Here is a 13,639-nt window from a genome sequence, read left to right as displayed (position 1 = left end):
AGGAACCTGCATATGAAGAAACTGAAAGCAAGGCACAGGAGGCACTCCTATTATTCACTACGAACACTACCCGATTTCTTCTAACTTTAGAGAAAGTATCAACTTTGGCATGCTTTTCATCACTTCCTCTGTCTTCTCCACAAATACACTGATAATGGCTCAACGTATCACTGGGCCTTACACAATCTTGTAGAAAACCCAGAAAGTCTACTTTTTCTCAACCTTTCTATGGAGAAATAGTGTCCCATTCTTGTTACCAGACAGCAGCTGACACAGAGGAAATGGGAGACAATATATTCAGAATCCAGTGCAACAGAAATGCAGGATGAGGCCCTGTACATGAAGTCAAATGGTTCATACAAAGTCAAAGGCAAAACACAGATTGCTAATCTTTAAAGGCAGAGAGATGGCCAGAAGCTGTTCAGTAACAAGGTTCTGGAGAAAACAGGTTTCATTCACAAAAATACAGCCTTTTAAATATCACATTACATACAATTTTTAATACACTAACCCTAGACACGAGGGTAGACCTCTAGCGAGACTTCACCTGAATTAAAAAACAGAGCACTAACCAAAATACTCTAGTCAATCCCTGGCTTGTCTCCACACTCCCTTCTAGAGTACAATTTGTGAGAGTTGAGAATTGAGCCACTAGTATAAAGGAAAAAGCCTGCTCCCTGTTTACACATCCACCCACCACCTAGCAGTTTTAAAAATTTCTAGTAACACCACTCCTCTGCAGCAACATGGGCAAAGTCCAATTCAACTGAATCTTTCTAGTTAAAGGAAAGGATTGCAAGTGAAAACACAACCAAAGGAATGAAATAACTAATTATCCTCTTTTTGTCTCTATCAAATTTACCTTGGAGAAGTCAGGCAAACATTACCTTCCCACGACTGTACTGCACCCAAGAACATCCCTTCTGCCTCACCTCCAAAAAGAAGCTCCACTAAATTACTCTTAACTGGCATATAACAAGATTTGTGGCTTGGATTAGACCTATTTGCATTCATATTTATTACATGACAGAACACAGGTTCTCTGCTGTGGTAAGCAAACCCTGAGTAATAAAACAGGTCTTAAGAACAAATACTGCCAGTAAGAGGCAGTTGTCCTTTAATCCTGAACACATCTCCATAATAATTCCAACTTTAGCCGGTGTCCACAGTACCCACAAGGAACACTGTGTGTCTCAGATGGTACAACTTACGCAGAGTATATTTAAAAAATCCAGTTTGTATTACACTTGCTACCTGCATATTTCTTGGTGTGCTTTCTCGGCCTGCCTGTACACCAGGTCCAATTAAATTTCAAATGTAGATGCCTAAGGATAGCACAGCTCAAGAGTTGCAGCACCAGCATCATACTTTGAAGAGCTCTTACAGACAGCAGCCACCTGCAACATAGTCAGCTCTACATAAGAGGGCAGTCAGACTTCAGTAAACACCAGGCAAACAATCCAGCCTTATTTTACCCCTCTGAATGAAAATTAAATGAGAGAACACCACATTTCAATTCCAGACATACTGGACACGTTCTTACATGACCTTCAACAGAAGTCACCAGTGGCTCCCCCTCGGTTTCACTGCATAAATACAAAAATTCCAATCTGTTTAAGATGGACATTACTGCTAAGGCATGGAACATGGAGAGAGTTCCAGGGTTTTATGTACTGTAATCAGCAAAAGGTAAAATCCATATAACAGAATATAGCAGGATAATAGCATAATGAAATATGTAAATCCAAGTTACAGGCCACAATCCAGAAATCACACTTTTGAAGTTTGGGCTTTACAGAACTGATGGCTGCCTAGAACCATAAAGCTGTTGGATAATGAAAAGGCAATAACTTCAACACTGGAATACAAAAAGCAACCAGGGGAAAGACCCTTTAGCAATATATAAACTGTCCAGTTCACCACCAGTTGATTCATCGTGTTACATCAGTGCAACCACAGCAAGTATTCTATGTCCATTCTTCAGGGACAGTTTACAGGCTCCCACAGGTGAGAGCATACACTGAACTCTCACATATTTCTGTGCTGCAGAGAATGAGAAGGTTCAGTTCATAAGGATTCACAGATTAGTGGCTTATATACAGAAAACAGAATTTGGTGCAACAGCATCAGATGCGGTGAGGCTGTAATTTACATCACAGGTGGGAATTTGAGGCTGGAAAGCAATTTTAACACATTATGTTGTTATTATTATTATTATGTTACATTATCATGTAACCACTAGTGCCTACTTCTTCAGCTTTGCCAAGGTTTTTAAAACAACCAACAACCAACTGACATGGGCAAATCAATTGTGCTGCATTTCTGATCTAAACAAGAATCTCAAAGTATCTTTTAAGAAATAGGTCAGTTTCCTAGCTTTATGTTATGAGAAATACCATGCATGGAGACTACCTTAACAGCACTGAACTTTCCAAAATGCTTTCCAAAAGCTACTAACAATTTCTCCTGAAATCTAAAGTATCATAAAGCCTTCAGGAAAATACTCCTCCATATGCAGCTTCTGTTTTTACCATTAGTTCATATTACAGTCATTGAAGAGACTGATGTGCAGGTGAAGGAATAAAAAAAGGTCAGAACTATATTTAGACACTGAGACTGAAACAACACTAATGTTAGAAGAATCCAAAATAGAGTCACATCAAACCTTAAAAATACAGTCTCATTCTGCGTGTGTCTATAAAACCACTTGGAATGTCTGAAAGAAGCTATAAACAAACCTTAGCTACAAGGACACTGCAGCAAGTGATATTCACTGAAATCTTCAGTGCAAGAAGAACCATAAGGGCATCCAGGTGACACTGCTGTGCTGCAATGAAACGCACTACCCGCATGATACCATATCCTAAGTTTAATGGGGAATAAGAAAGGTGCATTCCATGCTGCAAAACTACTAAACTACTGCACGTTTAAAGCAGCAGTTACACCTCTGTGAGCTGCTAGAGGAGGAAAACTCACATAAAAACACACACACACACACAAAAAAAAAAAAAAAAAAAAAAGGACGACCTGTCAAAAGAGCTTTAGCCATAATACTTTACAACATCCTTTTAATTAACCTCCACAAAATTAAATTCCTCAAGGGTACCTGAATTTCGACAAAGCAGCGTTGCCTAAGACGCTTCAGTGCTGCTCTTCCGAAACAGCAGCGCGTCCTGGCTGCGAACCGCTCGGAGAAGGACGAGAACGAGCGCGCAGAGGCCGCCCCGGCTCCCGGCCCTGGGTACCACGGACCCGCACCTACCTCCTCCTCTTCCTCCCCCTCCTCCTCCTCACGGGCGCAGCCACCGGCCTCACCGCACCGCGAGGACCTCGGCAAGCTTCTCTCGCCTTCACGCCAGCAACTATTTCTGGGCTCCTCGACTTCTAGGAAGTTGAGGCGCTCCTCCCGCTGCCGGCGCGGCGCCCGCCGCCGCTGCCCCGCGCGGCCATGGCCCGCCCCCGCAGCACAACGCGCCCGGGGCTCGGCGGCCGGGAAAGGGAAAGGGAAAGGCGGCTCCGCCTGGGCGCGGAGGCTGCGGCCGCCCTCTCTCTCTCTCTTTCCCTCCCTCCTTCTCTTCTTCCCTCCCTCCCTCTCTCCTCGCCTGCCTCCCGCCCCTTCCCGCCCGCGGCGCCAGGCTGCCCGCCCGCCCGCGCAACCCTCCGCAGAGCCCGGAGCTCGGCTTGCCCCGGGCTGTAGGACCGGGACGGGAGGTCAGATCGTCTCCCCCTCCAGCCCTATATATATCTAACAGCCACACTAAAATAAAACACCTTTAAAAACATATTTTGTTTTAGGGGCAAGTTTTCACTTCCCCTAGTCCCAAGGCTTCAGTCCCCTCTCCCCTCCCCAGCCCCTAGAGGGATGCTCCTGCTTCTGCTGGGCGGCTCCCCACAGAAACTCTGGAAAAACAGCAACGCTCTGGTAAAAATAACTTAAAAACACCCCTGCGCACACGAGGGGTGCCAGTTTAACTCTTCAGTGGGCCCAGGGGTGCCCGCAATCCACCGGCAAGGCCGTCATTAAACCAACCAGCCGCTGTAATGACAGCTCTCCTTCTTCATGGGCAGGAGCAATAACACAGGGAAAATGAGATAGGTTTGTATGGTATCTAGCACTTATAGTTTAGGGAACTATTTCTGCAGCCTCTGAAATTTCAGGGCTAAGTTTCAACACCCCCACCAAAATTCAACCGGACGTCTTAAAATGATCTGTAACTTGCTAAGTTTTCCTTAACAAATTGAGGCAATAAAACAGTTATAAAAATATAAATTATAGGGAGGGGGAAAGCTCCTTTAATGACAGTATCACTCCTCACTTTATTTTGTTAACGAGATCTAAAAGTGTGAGACAAACAGGAGTTAGCATGGATTCTGTTTAACAGAAAAGACCACCACACCTATTAAGTTAAAGCCTCGTGTTTACTGAGGATCTGCTATGCTTTCAAACATTCAGAGAAGGCTTAAGAGACAGGGAATATCTAATGCAAATGGAAACACTCAGGATAAGTTAACAGCTTATGCCATTTTAGCTTCCTCTCTGTAAATACCTGAAATGTTGCTTGGGATTTCAAAGGCCACGTAGAGAATGAGCAAGTGTGAAAATGAGCAGCCCACTCCACTGTATTAGCAATGTAACACAGGGGTGTCCCCAAAACCCTACATGATGTCACGAGGAACTGTTCTATTGATTATGGAGAAGCTCCACGTTCTACAGGCCTGCCTTCACAAGACTTGTGTTTGGGCCTGACAGGACATGACGGTGCTCATTTCAGCAGTCACAGGTATTGGCAAGCATCTGGCAAGCAGCAACTCAGGAGATCCTGTTTCTGAACAGCGATGCTGCACAAGTATTCCTGCATAATACTGCACTCATGTGTCAGGCACTGACAGTCATCCAAGCATTCTCCAAAAACAAATCAGAGAAGCAGTCTGGCAGTTTTTAAAATACGTCAGTGTTTGCCTTAGTGTGTTGTAACTGTGTCCACACAAGCTACAAGTCAACTGGATCACAAGCTTCCATTTCAGCAGAGTCCACACAGGAAGAAATGAGGAATTTTACCATCCTAACCTGCCCTTTCCTGATTTTGGAGTTTTGTGGTTTTGGATAGGCACTGCTAGATATTGAGACTTGGCATTGTAGCAACAGCCTTCTCTTGCTCCTTCGGATCTGGCAAGGTATTAGCAGTCACAGGTATTGGCAAGCATCTGGCAAGCAGCAACTCAGGAGATCCTGTTTCTGAACAGCGATGCTGCACAAGTATTCCTGCATAATACTGCACTCATGTGTCAGGCACTGACAGTCATCCAAGCATTCTCCAAAAACAAATCAGAGAAGCAGTCTGGCAGTTTTTAAAATACGTCAGTGTTTGCCTTAGTGTGTTGTAACTGTGTCCACACAAGCTACAAGTCAACTGGATCACAAGCTTCCATTTCAGCAGAGTCCACACAGGAAGAAATGAGGAATTTTACCATCCTAACCTGCCCTTTCCTGATTTTGGAGTTTTGTGGGTTTGGATAGGCACTGCTAGATTTTGAGACTTGGCATTGTAGCAAGCCTTCTCTTGCTCCTTCGGATCTGACAAGGTATATGCCTCTGCATTCACGGAGAGGTTTTAAAGAGGCTTTGTCAGGACTTCTCGTGGTGAGCCCCAGACCAGAATGCTTCTGAACTTCAGTCAGTTAGAATAACTCATTGGCAAATAATTTAGTCAGGTAATCTGTATTCAAGAGCTATTTCACTTTGCAGTTGTTGAGCTGTGTTCTGCTTCTGTCTGGTTGATAGTTTTCAGTTAATCATTCACTCATCAGCAGATCAGTTAAATGGAGCTACTGGACTGATTTACAGTGCAGCCTCAACCCAGGAAAGGTGAGAAGATGACCCTGGCTGGGAGATAATTTAACTCTGTCTCCCTGTCCACACATTCTGAGCTCTAAACTTTTGACTAAAGAGCAGCTATTTGCCCTTCCTCACACTGAACATCCCTCTGAAGACTGGGCTGTCCAGCGGTTAATTTTATGCAGTTCCTCTCCCTGTTCTGGCGTAGGTAATTAGAGATTAGCAACACCATACATATCCTTAAATTGTAATTTGCCTGAACAAATTCCACAGTACATTCATCTGTCTAGTGCATCATGCTATGCAAAACACTGTTAAGGTCCTAAAATTTAAATAAATTGTAATTTACAGATTTGCTTGATGAGCTTTTAAAGACTAATATTCTAATGTCAAGGTGGATACCTGGTGGTTAACTGCATAGCACACAGAGAAATGCATGGAACTCAGCTTGCCTTTTAGTGAAGTTAAAGGTCAGCATTCACTCTGACATTTTTGTCCCCAGGAACTCCCTTGCATTCCCCATTTATGTTTTCTGGGCAGTAATACACACAGAGAACCTCATTTCCACCCCTTTGCAGTACTTTGCTTCTAAGGAATGTTACAAATCCATGTAGTGTACTGCCATCCCAACTATTTAAAGCCTTTGCACAAGGAATATCAGTGATTGGGTGGTGGGGGTGGAAAATACGAGAAAACAGAAGAGAGATGAAGGAACCATCTCAACTCATCGCAAATGTGAGAGGTCACAGAAATGCAGAGTGCCTTTAATATGTTTCTCCAAGCCCAGGAAGAGCAGGTAGCAACAATATGAACTATTCAGTTCTGTTTTTACTGAAAATGTCCTTAAATTAGTATGAAAACCTTGTCCCTGACCAAAGATCAAAAGTCTCATTTTATAACATCAAGAGAACTATACAGAAAAAAATAGAGCATAAAAAAAAAAAAACATTTTAAGACACAGACAAGCAGGAATACAGATGAATTGTTTAAATGCAGCCAGGAGTTTTGCTAGTGAATACTGTTCCATATGAATATACCATGAAACTTTTGTATACATTCAAATATTCACTCAAAAAGCACAGCCCAAACCACATGACAAGCGCAGTCCAAGAATTTTAGTTATTTCTAAAACACAGCAGGTCATTGAGCAACAAAATCATTACTTCACTATCAGCTTCAAGCATTAACACCACAGCTCTCCATTTCAGTTCTTGCATCTTCAAAGGAATAGCTTTGCCTATCTCGGTTAACACCAAGCTTTGTATCCTACTCCTCACACAAAGGAAAACACAACCTCCTTGCCCCAGAACAGACTGTTAATAGTCAAGACATTTGGACACTAAGATGAGATAGTGTTTGAAATTCAAACTTCTTCTGTGGCGGTATCTTGCCAACTGTTAACTCCAGTTAAACCCAATGTGTCTGTTTAAAACCCTCCAAACATGACACGGTAATAGGTATGAAGCAATCTTTTCAGTAATTATTGTTAGCCTTTAGCCCATCAAGCCCTGAACTTAGACTTCATTCAGGAAACAACTCATGGCCAGTGTTAACAGTAGTTGCATGTGCCAGTTGTTTTAATCAAAGAGCCCAAGTGCCAGCAGGCTGTACCCTCCTGCACAGCACTGAGCAGTCTGAGTTCATCACCCTTCAGAAAGGCCTCAGGCTGCAATGGATGGGCCTCACAAACACACAGACACAGCGGCCCTGGGCAAATACTGTCTAACCCCAGGGATTCTGGCTGCCACAAGGACCCCATAAATGTATGAAGACATATGCACCTGCCCTGTTCTATGAGTTAGTCTCACACTGCTTTCCAGCCTCTTGTTTGGCAGCTAATGAGGCTATGCTCATAGGCCACCGCCTGGTCAGGAACAGAAGAGGTTTGGGCATGGGCCAGTTGGGACCCAGCATTCAGCCCTGCAAAACCTGACAGGAGAAAACAGTGTCCTGTTAGACCCTTTGGGCTCTTGAGATTACCAGAAAACACAGGCTACCATGGACAACATCAAGTAAGAGAAGACACTGGGTGGGAAAGTGAACCAACTGAAAGCCTGAGAGTTAAAACGGTGGAAGAAATGACAGCTGGGCAAGATTTAAAGCTCACAAAGCAAGTGCAAGCAACAGTATCACCAGGTAACTGTTCTTCACTGAAGCTGGTTTTGTAACACTTAATGAATGTATGCATATTAATAGATTTCATTTAACTCGCTTTCATAGTTGCATGCCTGTGCTTATTACAGGAGTCTGAGTAATGGTTCAGTTTTACATGAGCTGCACAGAGGAAATGGTTTTTTCCCTACTTTCTTTTTGTACGCTAGATCAGCCACAGAATGTCTTAGGATGACAGTCTTTCAAGTTGAAGGAATGAAATGAATACTCAAAAGACTGATTCATTGCAAACATATACTTCAACCCCTTCTCCCAAGCAAACTAACCAACCCACCAGAAACTACCACAAGCCACCTAAACACGGCGGTGAAGATTTAGTATTATCTTTTGACAAAGCATAAGGACTTGGCAAGTAAAAGGAGGCTTCATTCACAGTGACATAGTGAACTGCCAGTTTTCCAGCACTCCAGACACAAAGATGATGATCCATGAATATTACAAGAAGAATGTCCTGGAGCACAGAGGTTAATGAACATCCAAACCACGATCTGCAACAACACTACGTGGATTCTCCCTCAGCCTAGCAAACAAATCAAAATTATGGAAAACTATAGAAAAACTGCAAGAATCTGCATCATTTCGTGAACATCACAGAGTGTGTATAACATGAACCAGAAAAATGACAGCAGCAGCACATCAAAGAAATTCTTCACAGAAGCTCAGAAGAAAACAGGTTTAAATCAACTGAAGCATATAGTGAAAAGGAACACTAGTACACAAGCAAGCATTCTGCCAATAGCATAAATGAATGATGAAATTTCAAAGCAAAAAAGCAATCTCAGGCAGTGAAATACCACCTCTGCAGTTTCAATACATGTATCTCTGTTTTCCTGTCCCCAAGTACTTCCCTCATGCACACACCAAAATGCATTATTGTTTCTCTACACGGACTACTTTTTCTCAGGTCAGTTTCACTTTTTTCAGTGATTAGTTTCTAGAAATTACTTAACATGTAAGGCATTTATAGTGAACGGTGAGTTCCGTGCACATGAACTGTCTGACCGATACCCTGCTGTTTACATCCTGTTCACTTATCACTCCAACAGCTGGCAGGGTTCCACCAGGAGACATCACCCAACCGTGGCTGTGTCCTTAGGAGAAGCACAGCTATCAGAGGGCACATGGCTCCTATCTCCTTTTGCCCTGCAGCTGCCCTCCCTCACTGCCAGCGTGCCCAAGTGAAACCTCCACGAACTAGTTCAGCTGCCAGAAGAAGAACAGTGAGAATGCTGAACTCCTGATGGCCTATTTCCCTTAGTTATCAGTTATCCCACAGACCTCGTGTGGATACTGCCTCGAGCCACCTCCACTTGCTCTCATGGAAGCACGAAAGATTTACATGGGTTCCAAGAATATGAGGAAAAAAGAAGCACATTGGACCTGGCTTACCACCAAGTTCTACAAGGGTGAATACACAGATACCAAAAGGGAATATACAGATATCTAAAGGACAAAGATACCCAGCTGCTTTATAGGCATAAAGCAACACATGTACTTGACGTGTCACATATACAGCTTATTGGTATATGCTGAGATGTTCTGAGACTAGTTTCAGCAGACATGCATAAAACACAGTAATAAATTTCTGCACTGGTAAACACTGTGAACCTGAAGTTATCAAATACAGCCCATAAAGTATAAATTGTCAAAAAACCCTCCCAACTGACAGCATTGTATGACCTGCATTTTGCTCTCACCAAAGACTCTTTGGAATTCCATTTATAAATACAGTTCTATAAAATAGGTCAAGTCTCTGAGTTTCCAGGAGATCTGAGTGATTTGTGCAGGAAGGTATACCAAGGCTAAGTATAAAAGAAAAAAATCTCTGTAAGTGGTAATTCTGTATGGATGTTTCTTATTTCAGACTCCTGAATCCCAGCTACAGCACGTTCTGCTAGAATTGCAAATACAGGCTGGGGTGAACAAACATGCTTTGGTAAACAAGTTCTCTGGCACACAATGTTATGTAGGTGGGGTCTACCCAGAATGTCAAGGGCTCTTCCTCAAATTGTAGAGATGAGCAAGAACACAAGGACCCCGTTTGCATTTTCAAGCAATTTACTGGTATTCTAGTCAAAAGAAACTCAACAAGGGCTTTGGTTTGCGGTGTGTATGTCCCCTCACAAAAGGCTCACAGGCTTTTTCCAAAATAAAAGCATTTTAAAGGCAGCCTAGGATCTACAGAATAGGCCAGATTTGTTTTTGCATCCAACAAACTGTTTATGGCAAAAGACACATCAATTCCACTAAAGCATTGTGGAATTGTTATGCACCAACTGAGAGTAGAAAAAAGGTAGCAACAATGGAAAAAAATTCCAACTTACCAAAGCAGGAAGATGTATCCTAAAATCCAAAATGGACACAGATTTAGGACAAACGTTTCAAGAGTTTATTATTTGATAACCTTCCTTTGCTTATTTGTTTATCTAGTCATTTCCCAGGTTTCCCAGATTTCCAACCCTATTCCTGACCCACAGAGAAGATGTACATTCATCTACTAGCCAGAGAGTCTGATTTTTGTTCTCCAAGAACATTTTCATTTTCACATTTTCTGTCCTGGGAACTATGTGTCAGTGTTTGAAGGGTACATGTGAGTCTGAACTTTCAAGTGAGTTTCAGAAAGGGTTTATATAAAGATACATCATCAATATATTAAATAAAGATGCATATGGTCCTCTTATACCAGGTAAAACCAATATAACAAACAGCAGGTACAGATGATCAACTTCTGGAATCCACTAAACTAATTATTTCTTTAACTTACCTTTTTTTTTTTATAATATGGCAATCTAGCAGAAGCCAGGTAATGGAATATTGTAAATCTAAATATGTAGCATAAGCAACAATTAAATAAATACATCTAGTCTCAATACTATTTAAAGACCACTGTTCCATTTTGCAGCTTCGAAAAGGAACATCGGTAATATTTAATATTTGAGGTCAACAATTTTTTGTTGTTAGGTGTTGTGGGGTAGGGACCACATGGAACGAGGCAAGATATTGTAGGTTACACAACTTGACTACTAGGTAGGAGAAATTATCACAAAATTGTATCTATTGACATTTAGCTTTGATGTACATACAGCCTTTTTAAAAGGGACAGTAAGAACCAGATTATTTAAAAGACACGGTATTTTCTTGAAGCATTGTTCAAATTACTCAAATGCTTCATACGAAAATGTCCCTGCATGTAATCCAAGCTACTCTTGGATGTATCAAGAGCAAGACTCATTCCAACTACAGTTTTCTCCAACAATGCTGTACAAATTAAAGTAGTTTTTTTAGATGACAGCACAATTCTAAGTTTGCACAAGAACACAAAAGATCAAAATGTCAGTTTTCTAATTACATGGCAATCTTTGTGTCAGCCTGGTTCATTAAATGTTTTTATAAATCTTTGAATCTAAGAAAAAAATTTTTCTAGAAATAAGATAAAAGATTTTGTAAAGCCATGAAAACTCAAGATGTACATCTCCTGCACTGAAGCTCTTGATAAACACATTGTTATTGCATTGGTATTAAAATATGGGACATGTATGGAATCTGTATAACGTTCAAGAAGCCACCTACAATCAATCTCTGTTTGGATGCAACTGCAGTGGCAATGAGGATCTCCTAACTGGAATCTGCACCATGCTAATAGGAGCAGTGTTGGAGGAGGGCACTAATATCTCTCACTCTTGGATGGTCTGAAGCACATCCCATGCAAGCACTCCAAAGTCTCTCCATGTCACAGCAGCTCTGTTTCCCCTCAGGTCTGGGATGAGTCAGTAGCAGTTTGCTACAGCAAATTGCTTCCGATTCAAATGTACCTTGCATTTATTTAAAAAGTGTTGCGGTAACAGCCCTTCAAAATACCCCCTTGAGAAATAATGTTTCATTGTTCACCTTTATGTAACTGTGGTTCTCCCAGGCCTACGCTGCTCTTTTTTTTGATTTGTTTGTCACCAACTAATGCCTTCCCGAAAGCAGCTGTTGCCACACCAGAACCTCAGGGAAGCTCAGAACCTGCCTGTGCTGCGGTCACCTCCCCTAGGGAGCCTGGGGTGCCGGGAAATGTCCAGCCAAGGGGTCCTCACCACACACCTCTGAAGTAAAATAAAGCTGGGATAATTGTGGACATTTTCATCCATCACCAATCTACCTCCCCTGATTGACACAGAAGCGAGTCCAAAGTCAGAAAATACAACCACTGTTTATTTCTCACTCTTACAGGAATGATGACTAATTTTGAGAAGAGAAATGCAGAAGTAATCAGGATTTTTTTAAAGTCACAGTAAGGAGGTTGGCTGTTTCTACTGCTGATTCCTATTTCCAGAATTCCCATACACATAACTGCTAAATGAAGTTTTTCATATGCACTTTATGGCATGCATTGTGAACTGTCCTGGTTTCAGCTGGCATAGAATTCATTTTATTTCTATTAGCTGGTACAGTTCTGTGTTTTGCATGCAGTATGAGAACAGTGTTGATAACACACTGGTGTTTTAGTTGTTGCTAAGCAGTGTTTACCCTACGTCAAGGGCTTTTCAGGTTCCCATCCTCTGCCACTGAGCAGGTGCACAAGAATCTGGGAGGGATCACAGCTGGGAACAGCTGACCTGAACTGGCCAAAGGGATATTCCATACCTTAGAACATCACACTCAGCATACAAACTGTGGGAATATTTCAATTCTTAAACTTTTCTCACCTCCATCCATGGATTGTACCCTTCTCCAAGTCTCCCCTGCATCCCACCAGAACAAGGGGAGTGAGAGAGGGGCTCGTGGGCTGGTTGCCACCTGGGGTTAAACCATAACATGAACCTGCACAGTTAAACTTGTACCACATTTTAAAATCTGTTTTGTTGGAAGGATGTGCCAAGTCACACAAGTCAGAGCAATTTATGGGACAAACAAGAGGCAGTAGAACTTCTATCAACTAAGAAAAGGACCAGTAGTTGAGTGAAACAGAAACTGAACAAATAAAACACCAAAGAAAAAGACATTTTGGACATTTCACATAAATGAAAATCTGAAAGTATTAATATGCCAACCATGGTGGACAGGTAGAGCCAAACTAAACTTGTATGGCTGTTTGAATTGTGGAGGTATGAAAACATGGGATTTACATGGGATTATGTTCAGTTTTGTTTTATTGTGTGTCCAGGAAAGTTGAGAGGGGACACCATGACTTCCTGTAGTGTCTGGAAGAAGAGAGGAAAACATGCAGAACTCACACTCCTTTACTTTATAACTAAAATAATAATAATTATTTTGAGATTTTCTTTTGTAAAGAAGGAAGCCACCCAATAAAAAACCCCAAACATATATGGTGGGGGGAGGGGAGGGAGGGCGGTGGGGACAAATTTACTACAAAAGTAAGTCAATCAGATACTAAAAAAAGATTATTCCAGAGAATGATTGTTAGTATCTTCTGAACACACAAATTGTGGAATGTGTCTTACATTTTAACCAGGTCCTTTTCTTTTCCAAGTGTGGCAGCTCATGTCACAGCTTTAATTCAGAACTGATGGGCTTCCCACAGCAGGGTGGGTGCCTTTTCCACTCACCCTGGATGTGAAACAAGTCAATGGTAAGCCTTTAGCATCACTGCTGTCACCAAGGTGAACATCCAAAGGTTCAGTTGTC

The 13,639-nt window shown here is 42.0% G+C and overlaps 1 protein-coding gene across 3 annotated transcripts in view; it reads right to left on the bottom strand.

The window, feature by feature from the left end:
* The window catches only part of LOC121340094 (serine/threonine-protein kinase Sgk3), a 55,419-nt gene that overhangs the window by 29,842 nt on the left and 11,938 nt on the right, over positions 1–13,639 (bottom strand). The window contains exon 2 of one of the 3 annotated variants that reach the window (XM_041412517.1): positions 10,333–10,351. The exons of 1 other annotated variant lie outside the window; for it this stretch is intronic. The gene's annotated coding sequence lies outside the window, so the exon portion shown is untranslated. Of the gene's footprint in view, positions 1–3,262; positions 3,443–10,332; positions 10,352–13,639 lie in introns of those variants that run through there. One more of the 3 variants, XM_041412516.1, reaches the window with a different exon arrangement.

Source organism: Onychostruthus taczanowskii, unplaced genomic scaffold, assembly GCF_017590055.1.
Source record: "Onychostruthus taczanowskii isolate IOZ18803 unplaced genomic scaffold, ASM1759005v1 scaffold4, whole genome shotgun sequence".
NCBI lineage: Eukaryota > Metazoa > Chordata > Aves > Passeriformes > Passeridae > Onychostruthus > Onychostruthus taczanowskii.
The sequence above is the reverse complement of the archived record's forward strand: the minus strand, read 5'-3'. Positions and strand labels throughout refer to the sequence as shown.